The sequence below is a fragment of the Corvus hawaiiensis genome, chromosome 29 (genome assembly GCF_020740725.1).
Source record: "Corvus hawaiiensis isolate bCorHaw1 chromosome 29, bCorHaw1.pri.cur, whole genome shotgun sequence".
In the NCBI taxonomy this organism is placed as follows: Eukaryota; Metazoa; Chordata; class Aves; order Passeriformes; family Corvidae; genus Corvus; species Corvus hawaiiensis.
In genome coordinates, this window is record NC_063241.1 from 150,095 (window position 1) to 164,206 (window position 14,112).

Genomic DNA, 14,112 nt, shown 5'->3' on the forward strand with positions numbered 1-14,112 from the left:
AACTAGGAGGCTACAAGAGCAAATTGAAGGAAAGGGTTGTAGAGAAGGGGCAGAGAAAGAATGTAGAGAACCTGATTTAGGATTGAAATCCATCAGTCTGCTGCTTCAGGCTCCTTACAGGAGGTGGTGAAGGAGTTTGGTAAGGAACTTTCATGTAAGCAGTAGTGTAGGTTTGCAGAGGTGTTTGGCAGCACCAAGGGAATTTGCTACAAATCATACCTCTCAAATAGCAATTTACAACAACACAATCATCCCAGTTTTTATTTCAGCCCTAAGCTCTATCTGAAAATCATCAACCAGAGGTATTTGTGCCACTGCCGGAGAGTATCTCAGGCCTCTGAGCTGAGCTATAGGGCGGTTTGTTCTTCCTGGAAGTTCTTGAACAGTGAAAGTGCTCCATAAGCACTTGTCAAATAATAGCCTCCTGTGAAGGACAGCAAGGGAAGAACGTCTCAGAGTGGTCTCAGTCACAGGTACAGACCGTTTTCTTTGAGATGTATAAATACATCCAGAGAGGCACCCAGACACACACACGGATATACAGAAAGTCCCTTTATTCTATGGCCAAAATATTTACACACAAAAGGAAAACAGCTCATTGGCCTGCAAAACGCTGGAGGGTGTATTCTCAGCCACTGAGACGCATTCAGTGGTTGCATGTGCTCCATATGATACAGCGGTGCCTACGGCTGGGTCCACTCATGCTGAGGAAAGCCGATTCCTTAAATGACTCCTGTCTCTCCTTTACTCCCACGTGTTTATTCCTCTACTCTTGGAACACCAGCTTTATTTTAAATGATTATCTAACAGTGTTTTGTCTTCTTCCCAAGCTTCAGAGGTGGATGAAATAAACACGGCTGCTTAAACAAAGTAAAAGACAATCTACCGGTGTTCATCAACATCAAAGCAACCGCTCTTAGTGGCAATAAAGCAACAATTGAGTGTGAGATTTGTACTCTGCAATCATCCCAAAGGGTTGCCTTTGTTTTTAAAACAACAACTGGTCTGTCACCTTTGTGGCATTCCCCATAATGTCCAACTCATTCGGGAGATGGTGTATACAGTCCTGCATACTCCACCTTTATTACACAAACAGAGAACAAACTAAAGCCACAACAGAGTTGCAATGTACAAAAGAAGCTGCAGGTCACAAAGTAAAAGAGTCTCGACGGGAGGTAACGGTCCGCAGCAACAGGAGACCCACTGTCTGTCTTATCTTTTCCAAGTCAGCCATTTGGGTGGGAGTGTCCAGCTAAGAGGCAGCACAGTCTGTTCAGAGGCGTTCAGAGATGCGTTCTGTACACAGGGTAGTATTTTCTGTATTACTGACAGTGTCCCCTCTCAGCCTTTAGCTTTGCAACGAGATTGACACACAAAATTCATGTGAGACCCATTAGATAAATTGGACAATACATTACAGTTGAAATGCACAACCCCAAAGCACTACACAATTTTTTCTGCACGGTAGAGCTGAGCTAGTGCCAAAGACAGGCCCAGCCTATGGACAGACTTCCTTTGCGGCATTCATAATAATGTGACTTAATAGTCCAGGAAAACTTTTGGCTTTTCAAGCATGTTACTGATCTCCAGCTTCACATCTCAATTATTTTCCATGCTAAGATTCCTAACAATGTGCTCAAGGATGCTCTGTACACCAAGCAAGGAGCACACTAGTGCCAGATTGGAGGAATCGTGGCATGAATTCTCCCAGGCATAATGGCATGCAAGAGGATACAGCAACTTCAGAAAGCCAAGATGCAGCAGGAATAGGAAACACATACATATACCTAAACACGCAGCTAGGCTTGGCCGCAAGAACCTTTAAACTTTCTCATAAACTTTTTAGATTCTGGGGCCTACCGGAGCCTTGCAGAAAACTTGTTTGTTAAAAATGCTACCATGGAAACAGCAAGGAGGCAGATTTCCTTGCTTCTAGCAGACTTAAGTCCTCATGCAAGTAATGCCTCAAGAAACACATTCCTAGGGCTCAGAAAAATACTTGGTGAGAAGCAAATATTGGAAAGAAGCAAAGATCATTAAAAGGGAGCAATATTTTCAAAGCACTTCCCCAAAGGTACAAAGAGTCCCCCAGAAGTTTTCACACAGCACCTAACCCAAGTCTCATTATGTGCCTCACAGTGAGCTGAGTGCTGCTGCCCCATAAGTACTCTCAGGAAATTTTTCAGGCACAAAAGGCTAAGGCCATTGGGCACCTGCACAATGGATGTCCTTGCCTGCAGAGTCAAAACGGGTTAGAAACAATGTATTTGCTCGTAAAGCAATGCACAGCAGCACATTTTCAGGCTGCTGGGGCTTGTGCTCTGCGAGCTACCCAGCAGTGGAAATGATTAGGACATTGTCCTGCTACACTACTAACATCACTGTCATTAGGTCTCCCCTTAACAGGATTTCTACTCAAACAAGAGGGACAGCAACTGTGCTGTGAGGAAGAACATCCCCTCACTAGTCCTTCATGGGGTTCTAGTAAAAATAAAAAAAATCCATTACCTTCTCCATACACCAAGGATGGATCCAGCCACTCTGTCATGTATTCGATTTCAGTCTCCAGTTCATCACACTGGGCTAGGGCCTATGTCAACACAGGCAGGAAGTCATCAGCTCCATACGGCCTCGCTGGGTTGAAGGGAATGCAGGCAGTGAGAGACAAATCACACTTTTTCACCAGTTCCGTGTTTGAAAGGAAAGCACTCTTTTGTGCCTTCTCGAGCCTGCATGTCTGTATTACTCCAGAACCCCCTGGAGTCACCAACGTGCAGCAAAGAGAACGTCGCCTGACACTCACTGCTCAGGAGACCGGCTCAATCCTGTCCTTCCAACAAGCACGAATCTTACGATGCACGCCTTGAGGCATGCAAGGGAAATTTAGAGAGTGGGCTCACCTTGGCACCAGCTCAACCAGTGAACTGGTGGAAAGGCTGCCATGCCAGACACCTGCACCGCTCTCATTGCCTGAGAGATGATGGATAGGCGTTTTCTTTATACATCCAGGGATAACATCCACCTTCTGGAAGCGTCCAGACACCAACACCAGTCTCTAAGTATGAATCCCACAGCAGAGAAGCCCAAGTATAAAAGCCTATTAGATTTGACAAGGAAATTCAACTCATTTCCTTGGCAGAGAATAGTCAAAAACACCAGTGAGCAATGGCTCCTGCACCTGAAGGGAGCCTACAAGAAAGATGAGGAGAGACTGTAAGGGCCTGGAGTGACAGTGACCCACAAAGACCGTGCTGTACCCAGGCCCGTCAGTGGTCCTGGCACTTTTCCTGCATTTTGATTTTCTGTTCAGAAGTCACTATGTGGCCAGATCTCTGGATCTGGCTAAACGGTGCTTAGTGCAGAACTGATGTGATGGTCACTCGGAATCGCCCAGAGCAGGAGCCAACTTGCAACTCTGGTGAAACTCAAGTGACACCAGCTGAGGCACACGCTCCAGATAACACACTGTGGGTGGGTCAGGGGCAAATGGTCAGGGCTTACCTTCTCCTGGTTTGAGGCCCGGTTTGGCAACAACACAACATTCCAGTGCAGGATCAGTGCCAAAGGGAAGGGCTGCGCAGATGCCCTGAGCCCCAGTCTCTGCATCAGCAGCAGTGGGTGGGTGGAACTCACCTATTTCCAGATTCAAATCGATTTGTTTGTCACTCCTGCTAGTTTCTAGGCTCTGAAAGCTCATTTCAGCTGTTGAGTGACAGCACTAGCTGGTCCATGGATTTAAGGAAGCAGATAGTCTTTGGGAATGTGCGTTGCCATTTGAGACTTGTCCAACAAAAGGGGCACAGGGGGACAGGAGGAGGACAGGTGTTAGGGACCGAGTCCGGAGAGCTGGCCACATAAATGACATGTACACAGATACGATTAAGCATCATTCTCCCCTTATTGTTCAACTATGCCAACTTACATCTACTTTTGCAAAGATTCACGCCCAGGCCCTCTAGATGGCCTCTAATGAGGGGGGGAGCCAGGCAGCTGTATACCTTGCCAAGGACTCTCAGGGCTGCCTGCAGTCAGGGGCCTGTTCAGGGGCTTTTCCTCAGCAACCCTGGGTTGTCCAATCTTTCCAGGGGTATCATACGCCCTTGTTCCATAAGGAATCCCTCTACAGACAGGGAGTTGTCACCTGCCCCATGCTCATGGGCTGCAGGGCTCCTGCACTGAGGAGGAAATGGAAATGGGAAAGAGGGAAATGCAACTGGATGGGACGCAACTCTGGCACCACACCTCCTCTTGTTCCTGCTGTCTTGGAAAGGCCCAAGTAAATCCAGTCCCTCAGACCTTGCATCCCTGAACGCCAGGAGAGCCGGTGTTTTACCCAGATCCCAGTGCCCTGCACGGCTGCGCTGACACGAGCGCAGGCCGATCGCTCCGCCCAGCACCATCCCTCATTTGCCTCCCACGGCTCCCCAAGCGGCCCCAAACCACCCCAGCGTGTCTGTGCCGGGGCCAGGGCCTGCCCCAAGCCCGACCAGAGGCTGTCACCCAGCCCTGCACCAGCTGCCACCCCTGGGAGAGCTGGGAATGCACTGAGAGCTCGGCTCCCCGGGCTCCCCAGCACCCAAACCGGCCCTCAGACACACAGAAATGCCCAACCTGCCCCTCTGGGCACAGCCAAACACCACAATTCCATCATCCCCAAGGAACTCTGGCACTTGCCTCTTCACCTCTGCCCATTTCCAGTAGCCGGGGCTAGGACCGGCCTGTCAGAAAGAGCCTTTCCTAGGCAGTTCATCCCAGCCCAGAGGAGAAGAGGAGCCTGTCCCTGACCCACACCATGGGCAGGACAAGGGGGGCCCTAGCTGGCTTTGCCTACTCCAACACCAAAGCTCTTGGTCCCAAAGATGGGGCGAGTTCAGTGGTTTTTCCTGTCCTGAAAGAGAGCAGAAAAGGGAAGTTAATCCCACTGTAGAATCCAAGACTCCTGCATTTCATAGTTCTGCTCTGATTGCTCACCGTGCAGTTTTATCCATGGGAAAAAAAAGGAGAATGACACCATATCAAATAAAAAGTTGATTAATCCACGTAGGGGCTGTAGAGAGAAGGATACAAAGGAACTTTTCCATGATTTTGGGGCTTGAAGAGGGAGTGAATTTCCCTCGAAGCTGGGAAGGGCCTGAGGATGATAAAGCAAAGGAGCAGCTTCATCTCTCCCTGGCAGAGAGCTCTGGGCTCCATTATGGATACAAATCAATCCCAGCAGGATTTCAAAGGGTTTCTTTAGGATGTCAGGTCCCTCTTTATCAGATCCCTGCTGGGATTCAGGGCCTGCCTGGTCACGGGGTGCTTTGATAAGGGCTGGATTTAAATCCCAGATCTGAGAGCAGACATGAAAGTTCCCTGGGTTTCTAAGGGTTGAAAAGCTCGAGCTGGATTCGCTGCAGAGCTGAAAAGTCAGGATAAGAGAGAGCAAGGAGTGGCCAGCAGGCTCAGGCTCCTGCTCACGCCCCTGGGATCCATGGGATCCATAGGATCCGTGGCCTCTGGCACGCTGCTCCAGCACCCTGCAGGGTGACTGACAGCCGGGCAGGGGAAGGAGCCACCAGCAGCTCTGCGATGTGCACCATCATTCACCTTGTACGTGGCCTAAACAGCCACCAAGCACCGATGGACTGACTGAGCCGAAAATATCGGAGAGATCTCAGTTTGCACTCCAAATTCCCTGCAGCCTGTTCCCTTCCTGATCCATCCCTTGAAGCAGCAAGAGTGGAATTCCTCCCGTGGTTGCTCTTTCCCTCCTGTTTTCCACGCAACAAGAAAAAGCAGCCACGTGAACAGGAGTAAAAGCCCCAAACCCACAAAAAAGCACATTCTCAGCATCACTAATCCCTGCCAAATTGCCAGGAACCTTCCAAAACTACATCCAAGCTTGGAAACAGGGAGCCAGTTGTTTGTTTAAGCAGCTATTGATCCAGTCTCTTCCAGCTAATTAAACTATTCACTATTTAAACTCATTAAACTGCTCATCCTGCTCCTGGCAGCCAGAGGCAAAGAAGAAATCGTGTCTAGATTAAATGGTGATGGTGAATGTGCCCATGCCAGTCCTTGGAGAGGTTGGAATTGCATCCCTGTTCCTCTGCTCTCTTTTCCTTCCTTTTTCCTGCAGTGATTCCCACCCGGATTCCTCAGCTCCAGCTCTCTGAGCAACCTCAGGGGGAGCATTTAATCCCCTTGGAGCCAACTCTATTTGTTGCATCCTTCATGCCTCAACCACCCCTAAAAGCAGGGAAGTGCTGATGGGCAGTGCAGCTGCTTCCACTCGGGAATGTTTCCAGTGGAACTGGGAGGGAATTCTGAGAAGCTTCCACCCACTGCATGTTATTGCTGGATAAAAGGTGAGGCAGCAACAAAGGGAGATTTCAGCAAGACAAAGTCCAGACAGAGAGGCTGCAAGTGTTGCTGGGGCTGCTAAGCTGGGAAAACTGCAAGGTCAGGCTGTGGGAACATGGATTATACTGAGGTCTGGAACCGGTGTTGGGAAGAGAGGGAGAAGGAGAAGGAGAAGGAGAAGGAGAAGGAGAAGGAGAAGGAGAAGGAGAAGGAGAAGGAGAAGGAGAAGGAGAAGGAGAAGGAGGAGAAAGGGCCCAAAGTAACTGCACAGCGAATTTCCTCACCATGAGCCAGGCTCATTCCCTGAGCTGACCGATATCTCTGAGCTCCCCTTCATGGCACAGCCCTGCCAGTAAAGAACAGAAGTTCCTGCTGCTCCCACTGGAATTCTGTAGCGTGCCTGGCATTCCATACGTTCTGCTGCCTGAGAATTCCTGCAGCCGTCCTTGGGAAGAGCAGTTCACTGCCACAGGAGGAACAAGAGGAAAGCAGTTGCCACTCTCGGGTTCTGTGCTCTGTAAAAAGTAAAACCAGATAAAGATCAAAGCTCCATAAAGCTGGAACCATCTCCAACCTCGGGACAGCCCTTCTGTGGGAAAAGCGTGGATGGGCAATTAGGAAGGAGATCATCATGCACATGGGCAAGGGGGGGGAATTAAATTCTGCTGCTTTCTGATTGAGGCCTGCTTCAATTTGCAGCCTTTATAATATCAGTTTAATGGGACTTTTTGTGCTTTAAAGAGGTTTTTATTAGCTGGGGGTTGTCCCTGCCTGGACTGAGGCACAGCACAATGAGTCTCCTGCCTCCTGAAGCCGTGTCGTTATCCCAGCATCTGAAATTAAAAACCAGCACTCTGGGAAACCTCTCTACTCTGAGGAGAAATGTGAGGAGTGTTTGGATCTGTGGAGAGCCTGGAACAGCTCTGAGAGACACCAAACATCCTGTGGATCCCAATGAACAGCAAAACATTCCAGCAGCTCCTTCCAACACCGCCCTTGTAGGGAACTCTGTCACCCCAGTGGGTATTTGTGGGAGTAAGGAAGAAATCCCACTGATGACCTCAGTGTGATCACCTCTGGTTCGTCTGGGGATAAATCTCCTTTATCCTTCTGGGAGAATAAAGGAATCCAATGCTGCCTGTCCTGGGTTGCAGTGTATTCTATTACCATCCCCATCAGCTGTTGAAATCAGGTGGGGCAGTGTTTCCTTGCCTCCTCCCCCCAGGCTATCTTTCTGTTAATTGCCCATCATTGTCCTGCCGCCTGACTCAGAGATAACTCCCTCCGGACTATCTTCTGTTAATGAGCCTAATCAACACTTTGCCTCATGACTCATTACCCCATTGTGAGATGCTCCACCCAGAGGGAGGAACCAAGCATCCCATCGTGGATATAAGCTGAGGCTGAACACCAGAGACACCGGCTTCCCACTGGATTTCCAGAGGACAGGAGCTACACAGCCACCACTGGACTTCCTGAGGAAGAGCAGACTGTTTTACTACAGGATCACTGCTTCAGAGGACTGCAGCCACCATTTCTACCAGACTGCTACCACCACCCTGCCTAACAGGGTGTCAGGTTGTACCTTGACTCTGTCAGTTTGACAGTGTTTTCTTTTACCTTTTTTCCCCTTTTCTTTAATTTCCATTAAATTGTTATTCTGACTTGGTGTCTCCCACTGGTTTGTTTTCAAACTAGTACACTGCCTTAATCCCCTGCTCCTCGGAGTCTGGATTTCCAGAATCCATCTCCTGGCCCAGCATGAGAAGGGTTGTCCAGCGCTGGAACAGCTGCCCAGGGCAGTGGTGGAGTCATCAACCCTGGAAGTGCTCATAAAATACATGGATATGGCACTTGAGTGTTCATAAAATACATGGGGAAATACATGGGGAAATATAGGGATAAATACAGGGGGAAATACGTGGATAAATATATGGATAAATGTATATGGATAAACATAGATGGATAATCCATGGATAAATATGTATGGATAAATATGTATGGATAAATATGTATGGATAAATATGTATGGATAAATACAGACCTTGCCTTCCTGAACGCCAGGAGAGCCGGTGTTTTACCCAGATCCCAGTGCCCTGCACGGCTGCGCTGACACGAGCGCAGGCCGATCGCTCCGCCCAGCACCATCCCTCATTTGCCTCCCACGGCTCCCCAGGCGTCCCCAAACCACCCCAGCGTGTCTGTGCCGGGGCCAGGGCCTGCCCCGAGCCCGACCAGAGGCTGTCACCCAGCCCTGCACCAGCTGCCACCCCTGGGAGAGCTGGGAATGCACTGAGAGCTCGGCTCCCCGGGCTCCCCAGCACCCAAACCGGTCCTCAGACACACAGAAATGCCCAACCTGCCCCTCTGGGCACAGCCAAACACCACAATTCCATCATCCCCAAGGAACTCTGGCACTTGCCTCTTCACCTCTGCCCATTTCCAGTAGCCGGGGCTAGGACCGGCCTGTCAGAAAGAGCATTCCCTAGGCAGTTCATCCCAGCCCAGAGGAGAAGAGGAGCCTGTCCCTGAGCCACACCATGGGCAGGACAAGGGGGGCCCTAGCTGGCTTTGCCTACTCCAACACCAAAGCTCTTGGTCCCAAAGATGGGGCGAGTTCAGTGGTTTTTCCTGTCCTGAAAGAGAGCAGAAAAGGGGAGTTAATCCCACTGTGGAATCCAAGACTCCTGCATTTCATATTTCTGCTCTGATTGCTCACCGTGCAGTTTTATCCAAGGGAAAAAAAAGGAGAATGACACCATATCAAATAAAAAGTGCCCTTTTCCAGCATTTTTTTTCCAGGCATTAAAAGGATGCTCATTTCTCTTCTAGCATTGTTTCCCTCATTTTAGGAGAACCGTTTTCATCCCAGACCCCACTCGTCAGTTATTCGATCCTCTGGCACTGGATTTGGACAAAGGAAGGGACGCACCTGGATCGCAGGAAATCACTGAGAGAAAACCCTTCCAAAACCTGACAGAGAAAAACAACAGGAGATGCAGGAAGACACATCCCTCATTTCCACGTCCGGAATGCTTTTCTAAAGACTTCTCTGCATCTGGATGCTCTTTGCTCTTGGCTTTCTTCACAAGAATGCATTTGCTGCTAAACACGTCTCAGACCCTTACTTGATCGGGATAAGGTGGGATGGAGATGAAGACTCACACAGGGAATAGCCAGGGAGATGCAGAGCCTGGGAACATCAAGGACAGAGAAGAGATGGAACAGGGATTGTTTTGCTTGTTTAGAGCCAGCAGTGCTGTGAGCTTGAAGAACACACGGCACCGCAGGGATCCAGGGCAGGAGCGGGATAACTCCGGGATAAGGGGAATCTGCTCCCACTCCAGGGCTGTGCCAGTGAAGGAGGGGAATTTTTTAGTGCCTTCATTGCACACAAAAACCAAACCCAGCACCTCCGAGCTGGACTTCCGTGAGCTGCAACACAAAGTGGCCCCTGGCCTTTGGGGGAACACAACCTCACCGAGTCACGGAGCCAGGGAATGACATTTGGGAATGATCCTTGCTGCCTGCAGGCAAGTCAGATGAGGGAGCCACAGGAGCTCTGGGGTTTCCTGCTCTTCCTGCAACGCCATCGGTCCAGACCAGGAGACCTTTCCTGGAACAGATCTTCCCTGTAAAGGGAGCTGCACCAAAGCTCAAGCCCTCATTTAGAGACCCTTGGAAAAGCAAAGGTGAGAGGGGATTACCTGGAGCCCCAGGGGACCGAGGCGAAGGCGATGAAGAAGCAGACAGCAAAGTGCTTCCACTGCTTCTCACTCCAGCAAGGGGAACACCCCTGGAATTTCATGTCCAGCATCACTCCCAAGCCCTACAGCTGAACCCACACGTACTCCAGGACTGATCTCCTTCAAACTTCCAGCAGCACAGACTCACCGGGAGGAACTGCAATCCAAGGACACACATCAGCAACCGTCTCCCCGCTTGCCGCTCTCTCCACATTTTCCCTTTCCAGTGGGATGCAGGTGCCACCCCCCAGAGGCAGGAAAACTGCCTTGCAATCCGCTACAAAACCTGCCTGGAAAGCCCAGGATGCCCGCAGCCAGCAGCCGTTTCTCCTGGAGCACCTGCTGACAGGCATTTGAAGCCTGCTGTGCCTCACAGCTGCTTTTCTGCCAAGGGCATTCCCATCTTTTCTTTTTTAGCCCAAATAAAGCTTTGCAAAGCTGAGTTTTGTGAGAAGTGCTTCATATTTGGATTATTCTTAACTTGGAGTTTCCCTCGGCAGTATATCAGGGGTAAACCCAACATGGCCTCAAAGGGCCATAAGATCCCAGATATCCAATCCCCAGTTCCCTCAGGATTGGTTCATTAAAGCTTTTCAGGGGTAATTTGGCAAACTTCAGGGTTTGCTGATTTCACCATCAAAGCCACATGAAACCTGTGCAAAAGGAACTTAACTAAAGCTGGCTAAAAGTGGTCCCTGCTGATGACTCATTAAAACACCCCCTTAAAAAGGAGCTAGGATTGATTCCACACTCACAAACCCCCCTTGCCACGATCGGCGCTCTCTGCCCGCCAAGGACACGGCACCGGCCAGGGACATTTCTCCCACTCCCCGGCAGAGACCTCCTCCTGCCACATCCAGGGAACCGCAACCGCTCAGGGAACACCAACTTTGTCCTGGGCTGGGAACAGGACAGGGACAAGGAACACTTTGAAGTCATTCCCACCTCGGTGCTGTCCAGACCTGGCAGAAAGCGCTTCCCACACCTCTTCTGGAATTCTCTTCCCCGGCCCTTCCAGCTTCGGAAGGCTTCTGGGGGAGCCTCAAGTTTCGGTGCAGCTCAGAAGCTGCACGCGCCTAAAGCATCCCCACGGGAACACGAAGCTTCCCTCGGGCATTTCGTTTCTTTATCCCAAATATTCTCCCCACTCAGCCACAATCTAGAAAGAACAAAAGGGAAAAGAAGGAAGACCAATTAATTCTGACATAAGGAGTCTTGACTATCCCGACACACTGCCACGTGAAAAAACATCCCTGCCCCTCTAACAAATCCCTCTGATACTGGCTCCATTCAGGATCAATTATTTAAACGCTGTATTAAGGAGCGTAAGGACACAACGCTTGGAATTCTCAACAACGGCTCAGCTCTCGGCTACTCCAAGCACTTTCCCACCCAGGGAGCTGAGCTGGCCCAGATTTAAACGCCACGTTTGATCCAAATCCGACAGAAATCTGATCTTGTTTGGCTACTGAGCTTTCCCAAAAGCTGTGCAGTCAAGCCTGGAAATCCTCACTGAAGCCTTGCCATGTCACATTGGGATTTACCCTTGGGAAAACCCCACTCCGAGCACTTGGGTTTCAAGAGGTTGCACCCCATGTTACAGACACAGAATTCCTGTGGGGTTTGGCATTTCCTGCACCTCCAAACACGTGAAAAGAATGAAGTGCAGAGTCCCAAGGCTCCATTATTGCCATTCTCCTCACATCCCTCTCCTCAGCTGCACGTGGCTTTGTGCCTCCTCTGAAGGGCTGGAAAGGAATTTGGGAACCCCCCCTCAGCTTCTTTGGTTTTCAGCTTTTTCTCTGAGGCAGCCCAAAAGGCAAACAGGAAAAAAAACCCCCAGAAGTGCACAAAATCCCAGCCCCTCCCAAGATGCAGCTCCTCACACCAAACCTTGGGAGAATCCCTGGTGCTTCCAACACCGCTGCAATCCCACCTGGAGCTGAGCCTACAGGGTGCTCTGCCTAATCCACATGCAAGCCTGGATAGCCCAAAGCCTGCGAGAAAAGAGGACGCAAAGTGAAGGGGAGAGGTGGGGAAAAACGGAATTTTGGGTTTTTCCCGTGTTTGCAAAAGGATTGAAGGGCAGGATGGAGAGGTTTCGTGGAAAAGAAGTACCAAAGGCTGCTTCATTCCCAGCAATTAGCGCTGCTCAGGCTGAATCCAAGAGGACAAATGCACCAGGATCAAACAGGAGCGGTGTTGGGGTCCCTCCCCTGCCATGTAGCCCTGGGAGAGGGGCCCTGAGGGCACAGACACGGGGCTTCCCTGCCCCTGCTCAGCCTCGTTCCCATTGGTTGGTTTGTGTTCCCTGCGCGGGCAGAAGGACCCTTGGTCCCGTGACTGGAACAGTTCCTCAGCAGAGCTCCGGCCATGCGGCTGGAGAAATAAACATCTCTCTGAAACAGCTATCAAGAATCTGTCTGTCCATATATATTTCCTTTCCACGGGACTCCTGGTTTGATATATGCGTGTTGCAGGATCCCCACTGCAACAAATGGGGGCAGAATGCAGGCAGAACGATCCCCGATCCCTAAGCGACTGATTTGTGTGAGTAAACCCTGGAAACTTTGGATTCCTCTTCTTGGTTTTGCTTTGCTATTCCGTATCTAAACTATGGAGGAACGGTGGGAAGACTCTTGGCTCTCAGAGCCGCATATGGACATTTATCTTAAACTTAAAATGATTCTTGAACAACGATTTGTGAATTTTAGCTTGATTCAAGCTCAAAAAGAACTGAAACACTTCCTGGCATGGTTGTTTAAGAACTTTTTCTATGTTTCTTGGGATTTAATTCTTACCAAGGGCTTTTGGAAAACCGTTTGGACACAGTTAATACTGGAGTCAAAATATATGCCGATGGAAGAATATTTTCGTGAATATTATTTAGTTACCGAGACTGTTGAGCAATGTCAGCTGTGTCCTGGTGAAGGGAAGCCTGGCGCAGGGACCGTGCGGCCCAGGCCACGTGCACCGAGCGCTCTGTGAGAAGCAGCGAGGCAGTTCCCGCGCGCAGGCGGAGCCACGCGAGCCGCAGTGTCGGTGGCGGAGCGAGGCACGGCGGGAGCGGCGGGACCCAGCGGTGCCCGAATGGTCCCGCGCAGCGCGTGGTGGAGCGAGCCCCGTGAACGCCCGACTGAGAGGGGCGGTGCGCGGGCGGTGGCTGGCGGCGGTGGCGGTGGAGCGGAGCCGCGCCCAGCCGAGACGCGCGCTGGAGCGGGGCGCGGGGGAGTCATCGCTCGGGGGCCCGGCCGAGACGTGGGTACAGCGCCTGGCAGCGGCAGCGAAGCTGAGAGCAGAGGAGGCGACGCACGGAGAACTGAGCGGCGCGGCCCGGCCCGGCCCGCACAGCCCCGAACGCGACCCCGGGAAGAGCGCGCAGGCACCAGCAGCTGCGACAATTCCAACATGGGAGCGACCGAAAGAGAGAGCAAAGACGCAGCGAGACAGAAAACAGCAGCCACTCGGAAAAAGGAAAAGATCATAGTAACTAAGACCTTAGGGATAGTAAAATGGTATAATGTTAAGCAAAATTATGGTTTTATAACAAGGTGTGACAACCAGCAAGACATATTCGTGCATAGAACTGCTATTAAAAAGAATAACCCTGAAAAATGCATCCCAAGCTTGGGAGATGGAGAGGTGGTGGAATTTAATATTGTACTAGGGAGAAAAAGGTTACAAGCATCGCAGGTCACTGGGCCTGATGGTGTTTCTGTAAAAGGCAGTATATATGCAAAAAATCGTAGTCATGTTAGACAATATCTCCATCGTAAGCCCCCCCTACAGTTTCCCTTTCCTAATCCCACCTTTCCCTTTTACCCTATGTCCTATTACCCCCAGTGTATTCCCAATCCGTTTTTTCATCCATGGTTTCCCTCACAAAACCATGCTTTTGCCAATTGTTTCCCCAAAAATCCCTTTCCAATGCCGAGTGGGGGATGAAAAGGGGGAGGGAAGAAGTTAAACCCTCTCCTGCCTCAGTTTCCCCACAAAGCATGCCCGGAGAGTCCTGTCTCCC

At 50.5% G+C, this 14,112-nt stretch overlaps 1 long non-coding RNA gene across 3 annotated transcripts; it reads right to left on the reverse strand.

Moving 5' to 3' along the window:
* Nucleotides 1–1,060: 1,060 nt before the first annotated feature.
* LOC125318415 lies at nucleotides 1,061–6,669 on the reverse strand. Of its 3 annotated transcripts, none has more exons than XR_007200342.1 (3): nucleotides 6,630–6,669; nucleotides 2,509–2,634; nucleotides 1,061–1,352 (listed from the first exon to the last, which is right to left on the reverse strand). It is a non-coding gene; the product is annotated as an uncharacterized LOC125318415 (long non-coding RNA). The 3 variants fall into 3 exon arrangements; XR_007200341.1 differs by lacking the exon at nucleotides 6,630–6,669 and adding an exon at nucleotides 2,901–4,076; XR_007200340.1 differs by lacking the exon at nucleotides 6,630–6,669 and adding an exon at nucleotides 2,901–4,076 and having other exon boundaries at nucleotides 1,063–1,296.
* Nucleotides 6,670–14,112: the final 7,443 nt, after the last annotated feature.